Source organism: Lathyrus oleraceus, chromosome 2 (assembly GCF_024323335.1).
Source record: "Lathyrus oleraceus cultivar Zhongwan6 chromosome 2, CAAS_Psat_ZW6_1.0, whole genome shotgun sequence".
NCBI classification, from domain to species: Eukaryota; Viridiplantae; Streptophyta; class Magnoliopsida; order Fabales; family Fabaceae; genus Lathyrus; species Lathyrus oleraceus.
In genome coordinates, this window is record NC_066580.1 from 435,425,868 (window position 1) to 435,433,113 (window position 7,246).

The window sequence follows — 7,246 nt, forward strand, 5'->3', positions numbered from 1 at the left end:
TTTAATTTTTTTCACTTCAGTAAATTTTATCTCTATTCTATTTAATTTTTTTCTTTTATATTTTATATTTTAATATAACCAAAAATAATTTCTTGTATTCTATTAATATTAATATAATTTTTTTAAAATTTATAATAAAACAGATGTAACGGGCTAGTCACAATCCATTATCCTAATAAATAATAGATTTTTAAGGTTGGATTAAAAAAATCTAAAATATATGAATTTTAATTTTAAGACTTAAATCATATGATTTTTAGAACCCACATGAACATCCCATTTTATCGGCTTTAGTTTAAACTATGATGATTTATGTATTTATGATGATCGAGGCATGTGTTATGCCTACCTTAATAGTACCTTTTTCTAATTTTCACACAAAAGATTTAGTATCTTTAATATGCTAATTATAGAATAGATGTAAATAAAGATCTTTTATGCTAAATAGACACTTTCAATTGTAGTGTAAGAAAAGTAAATGCCTATAGAAATATGTGTTATGTACTTTTCTAGGTACTCTCTCTTCTATTATTTAGAGATCACACATGGGCCACTTTTATAAAACACGTATCGTTTGTTTGAGAATTTTTTTAATCCACTTTATATCTTACTAATATATTATCTCGTTAGATTTTGAAGATACATCTCTTGACATACCTTAAAATATTAAATGATTCGGAGATATATTTATGTAATATTTTAAAAATTATACATCGAACATTAATTCTAAAAGGCATTTAACACGTATATTATAGTAGAGATGCATCACCGATTATGTTACTAACACCCATGTTATGTTTGTTTATGTTTATTAAGATGAAGATTTATAAACACTATGTGCCATATTATGTGACGAGATTTAAACCATACAATTCAGTTGCAAAAAATGACGTATATAAATTCAGATTGTCAAAATATCATATAAAAATAAAGTCAAAATACACAATAAAGTAGCATGAGGTGAAAAAAAATACAATCCATAATAAATCTAAATTAGAACTACTATATACAACTAAACTATTGGGTATGTCGGGCTACATCTCCTCTGCCTCCTCTGGTTCCTCGACCTTCAATATCCCCGTCCTCCGACACTATCTTCAGTACATCAATGTCTTCGTGCCTCTGTGATGATGGCATCTAGGATCTGCCTCACATCATACTCATCAAGAAATACATCCTCAACATGATCTAAATGTGTTTGTTTCTCCTTTATTATCTTCTGATGAGCTGACTTCAGTGGATCTCCGGGAGGAACTTGCACCATATACGGATATGACACCCTGAAGAACCACCTAATGTATTCGTCGACTTAGTTCTAGTCGCTCTTAGCTATGGTACTTTAGGCCTCCTCTGGTGTTAGATGAATCTCATAATCATCAAACATGGCACTCTTGTCCATAAAAATCGTAGTGCTAACCAAATATAGCAGGTATGCTCTCGTAGCATACGTTATATGGAGGCCCACCTGCTCGTCATCACCTCTAGCCTGCTCTATTATCTGGTGCTCATCTGTATATACCTTTTTCAGGAATTCAAACCTAGCATGAGCCCCTCTGATTCTGTCCATATCCGCCATCACATCTGATGTGTCAACTCTCAAATAATCTACCATCATCTCGAGTACCTCTTCTTTTCTAATCCTTCCATGATTTAGAATTTTCCCCCTAATTGGAAGATATAAGAAACATGACACATCGTCGAGTGTGATAGACATCTCACCCAGCAGGAAATGAAATGATGAGGTATCAGAGTGTCATCTTTCCACGAATGCATTAAGTATCTCGTGGTTAATCATAATATAATCGGTCATGCATAAGTCCCTCATCCCAGATAGGGACAAAGCTTCCTGAAACCACTTCTCATTCGACCGAGGCAAGTCAGTAATCTTCTGTTTGTGGTTAATAAACTTCAGCAGATCACGGTCCTGCATAAAATAAAAATCAATGTTAGAAATTTGTAATATGAAAATTAACGTAAACTAAAAAGAATGAATACAACTAATATTATCTCTTCGTCCTAGATATGTCTGGCAGTATGGTCTGGGTAAAGAGACAATAGTGACAAGTATACATGGCCTCCTTCAAATGGCTCTAACTCAACATCCTCAGTAGCCTCACCATTAGGACGTGGCAATGGCTCAGTAGCATCAGCAGCAGGAGGTGGCACCGACTCAGAAGCATCATCTGTTGGAGGTGGAACTGGTGCCTCTGGTACCACCGGTGACTTGGGGAACTCTGGCACCTGAATAGGTGAAATCTGACGCCTGTGGGAGGGTGGAGGGAGTGATGTGTCGGTAGGTGAAACTTGTCTCCTACTGGAATAAGAAGATGGAGAATCATTAGGAGAAACACGATCCCTAGAAGTAGATGTCTCTGCATGGCCATAGTGAACATGAGCCTCCAAAACCTGACTTTTCTCCCGCCGCACTGATGCATGTTGTGGATTCCTCATGTGCCTCAGTCTATCATGTCTACCAGCCATGACGGCGGTAAGTTAAAGAAAACCAGACCATTAGTGCAAGCAAGCAACACTACAAATAAGAAAAGCAAAAAAGAAACAGACTGATAATTTACGGAGATGCATCTCTAGTTATTGGGAAACTTAAACATTGAAAAATTCTGGAGATGCAGCTCCATAATTTTCTACAAATCTTCAGGTCCGTCAATGGCGGCAATGTAGACACGGAAACCTTAAAATAAACAGTTTGTTCGTGATTTTTAGTCAACAAACATGTTTTACAGTATGTATAAACTATCATTCATGCAATTTCTACTCATTTCTTATCTTAATCATTAATTTCTACTCATTTACACAAAAAACTCAAAAACTTTTCAAAACATCAAAAGACTTAGGGTCTGTTTGAAATACATCTTAAAAACTCTTTTTCAGTTTTTGAAAATTTAAAATTTAAAAACTTGTTTGAATATAATATTTTATAAAAGTGTTTTTAAAAACTCTTTTCTATTTTTCAATTTTAAAAAGCAAAAAAAGTAAAACACCTTAGTTGTATTTTACTTTTTACTTTTCAGTTTTTACTATTTTTAAAATAAGATAGAAAAACGTATTTGAAAAAATATGATATTTCTTTTATTTATGTATGTTTTTTTTTATGCATAACTAACATTTTCAAATATATTTATTTATTTTAGTTAATTTTTTTTGTTTCTTAATTATTTTTACTATATAACCTTTTTTCCTATTAAACGTGCAACCCCATTTGTTACTTTTATTATTACTATTATTATTATTATTATTATTATTATTATTATTATTATTATTATTATTATTATTATTATTATATTTCTCAATTTTATTTTAAATTCTTAAAATAATAAAAATTCACTTTTAAATAAATTTATTTATTATTTTGAAAATTAGATTGGTCATCAAATCAATAAGAGTACCGAATCACTAATTTATTGGTCGAACCACTATGTCATTGGTCGAACAGAATGATTAAACCAGATTAATCTGGGTAATTCGGTTGAATAAACTAGTCTCCATGAAGAAAATGTATAGTTATTAAATTGGTCGAACCAAATGATCCAGTCTCTAAAAAAAATTACGACACCTATAAATTTTCAAGATTTTAAAATATCAAAATTTAACAAATTCATTCTTTAAACTCAAATTCTAAACATAATCATCGCACACAATAAAATAGTATATAATAAAAATATAAATAAAATAAACTCGAATAACAATATAATGCATTGTCTAGACAAATTAGATTTAAGGGGTGAAAGGTGTTCCAATTAAGTTTTAAGCAAAATCTTTTTATATTTTAATTTTTTTTTTATCAAAACGGCGTTGTGTTTTGTGAAAAAAGAGCAAGTAGTTAATCCTTCGATTTATAAAAATCGTCGGTTCTTCATTTTTTACCGATTTGATTGGTTTGGTTCAATCGACAGGTCGAATGCGATTTCTAAAACATTGAATTTATCTCTTTGACTTTGAAATATTATGTAGCTAAATCTTATTAATACTATTTTTTTTTTAATGTTCTTATAATTTATTTTAATTTAATTTAATTTTTTATTTTTATTTTTTTTAACACAATGGTTTCTCCTTCATACTTTATATCACATTCTTCATAGTCATTACAACTTTTAATATTTTCAAAAATTTTAAACTACTAAAAATTATCAAAGTTATTGAAAATATTTAATTCCTATTTTGTTTAAGAGAAACGTTATTAAAAATAATAATTAAAAAAAATAAAGAAAAATATCCATCAAACAAGTGTTATGTGATTTGTAAAATTAAAAAATTACTTTTATCCAATTATTTGTATTCGAACAAATATCAATTAACTTTCTTAAGTTTGTAATATTTTATAAAAAAAAATAGATTTTAAAAGTAGATGATAAAATATATTTTTTTATTCTCTTCTTAAAATAGTATTAAAAAATTACACTATCAAACAAGTTTTTTTATTTTCATATTTTAAAAATAGTTTCTAAAAACTAGCTTATCAAACAAATTTTTTGTTAATTTTCTTCTTAAAAATAGTTTTTTAAAATATATTTGAAAAATAAATGTTAAGAACTAAAATTGAAAAGTGTTTCAAACAGGCCCTTACAAATTTAGAGTTCACTTCACACTTGGATGTCTCTGATGCACTTGATATTGATTGAAGAACTTCTGAGCTTGGTTGTTTGAGTTTGAAGTTGGTGGATGGAAAAAACTTTGAGAGAGTTTGAGCAAAGTTTGTGTTTTTTTTAAATGAGGAAGAAGACGGATTTTGACGTGATTTAAGCTTCAATACCTTCCGAAGATGCATCTCTGAAATAATTTTGAATATGCATCTCTAGAATATTTTAACGTTAAGTCATAATCAAGTGTGTCCGAAGATGCATCTCCGAAATTTGGAAGCATTTTAGTATTTTCATGTGGTGTATAAGTAATATATATGGTGCATTAAGAAATTCTCATATTATTATTCTTATTTGACCATATGGATCACTTAGATCAGTGATGTGATCTAGTTCTTTCTTCAAATGACTGGGGTGTATATGTAAAAAAATTGTAATGTTAAAGTTAGATATGATTTAAGCAAAATCTTTGAGAGATTATGAGTGAGGGATCATTTTTGGATGAATTTTTATTTTAGGTTTAATATATCTTTTGGTCCTTTAACTTAATTTATAGTTTCTCTTTTTTCCACTAACTAAAAACTATTACAAAGTAATCCCTTAAAAATAATTATGTTATCTAAAATGGTCTCTGTCGTTAGTTTTTAAAGAAACGTTAACTTCAGCCTTGCTGCAGAAGTAACACCTGACTTGGATTGTTTTTCTCTTTGCTTTTTAATTGTCTACTAAATTCTAAAATGTTAACAAAAGGAGAAGAAAATAAACCCTAAGTTAGTCGTCATCCATCTCTCTCTCGCTCTCTCTCTCTCTCTCTCTCTCTCTCTCTCTCTCTCTATATATTATATATATATATATATATATATATATATATATATATATATATATATATATATATATATATATATATATATATATATATATATATATCAGCTCCTTCTTCCACTACCATAATCCTTTATCTCCTTCTTTCTTTCTCTATTCTCCTCAATCGATATCAGATCTTCAAAGATATGATGGAGATCTGCAATGTAATGGTTAACTTTTATCTATTCAAGTATTTCCTTTTTCATATAGATCATTCATATGTTATGTTTTTCATTGTTGACTTGCGTGTTGACAAGAAGAAAATCAAGGATGCATTGAAGAAAATGTATGACATCCAAAATCAGGTGAGTCGGCCTTTATGTAATCATTTTCTTTGCTTATTATTTGGTAACTCAATATTGGTTTTATCTGATTGAAACTTATTGTTCTTGTTTATTTTCTTGCAGTTGATTTGAGTTTCGATTACGGTTTTAAATTCAAATAAAATTCAAAGAATGTGGAAGGGTAATTTTCGACGGTGATTCCTGCTCGGTGTATGGTTTATAAATATTGGTGCTAATATTATTCATGATCATTGGTTCAATAAGGTCCATTATCTTCTTCTTCTAATTCACATGCCATTTTGTACTACTTTTGTGAGTGCTCTAAATCTGTTTCTCAATGTTGAAGGGTAATTCAGTATTTTAGTATTTCTGGTAAGAAATATCAGAAGCAGTCTTGGTTAGAAGCCAAGAAGAGATATGATGGTGTTCAGAAGTCGGGAACCTCAACTTATGGAAGGAAAAAGAGTTCTCAGAAGGGGAGGGAGAAGTATCATAAGAAGAAAGTTAAGTGTTGTTGTTGTAAGAAGTTTGGCCACTTTGTTGTTGACTGTTGGTCAAACAAGGAAAGGAAATCAGAAGAAGCAAACATAGCCAGAAGAGATTATGATGATGAATATATGCTATTGATGACTTCTGAATCTAATGATGCGTATTTGGCAGACTGGTGGTATATGGACACTGGATGCTCAATTCATCTTATTGGAAATAAGAAATGGCAGGTTAATTTTGACTATGGGAAGAGGACCAAGATTAGATGTCTTATTGATAAATACCTCAATGTTGAAGGTATGGGAAATGTCAGAGTAGTTCTAAATAGTGGTAAATCAACATTGATTTGGAATGTGTGGTATGTTCCTAGCATGAAAGGCAATATGATGAGAGTAGGTCAATTAATTGAGAAAGGTTTTTAAGTTACCATGAAAGACAATCTTTTGAAGCGATATGACTGTAATCATAAGTTTATTATGATGTTAAAATAGGGAAGGAATAAAACATTCAAGGTGAATGTTAAATCTGCAGACTCTGAATGCCTTAGTGCAACAAGTTTTGTGAAGGAAAGTGAGTTGTGGCACAAAAGATTTGGCAATCTGAACTTTAGAAGCGTATGACATCTGAATTCAAAGAAGTTGGCACATGGAATTCCTGTAATTAAGAATCCATAGAAGACACGTAATGTGTGCATGATAAGGAAGCAACCAAGACTGCCATTTTCATATGAAATGCTTCCAAGAGCAAAGCATCCTCTGGGTGTGGTGCATTCTAATGTGTGTGGACCATTTCCAGTAGCTTCACTTGGAGGGAATAATATTTTGTGTCATTTGTTGATGATTTCACAAGAATGACATGGGTGTCCCTTATAAAGTTCAAACACGATCTATTTTCCGAATTTAAGAAATTCAGAATAAAAGTTGAGAATCAGTGTGCTCAGAAGCTAAAAATTCTTAGAACTGGTGATGAAGGTGAGTATGACTCTACATAGTTCTGAGAGGAGAATCGAATCGA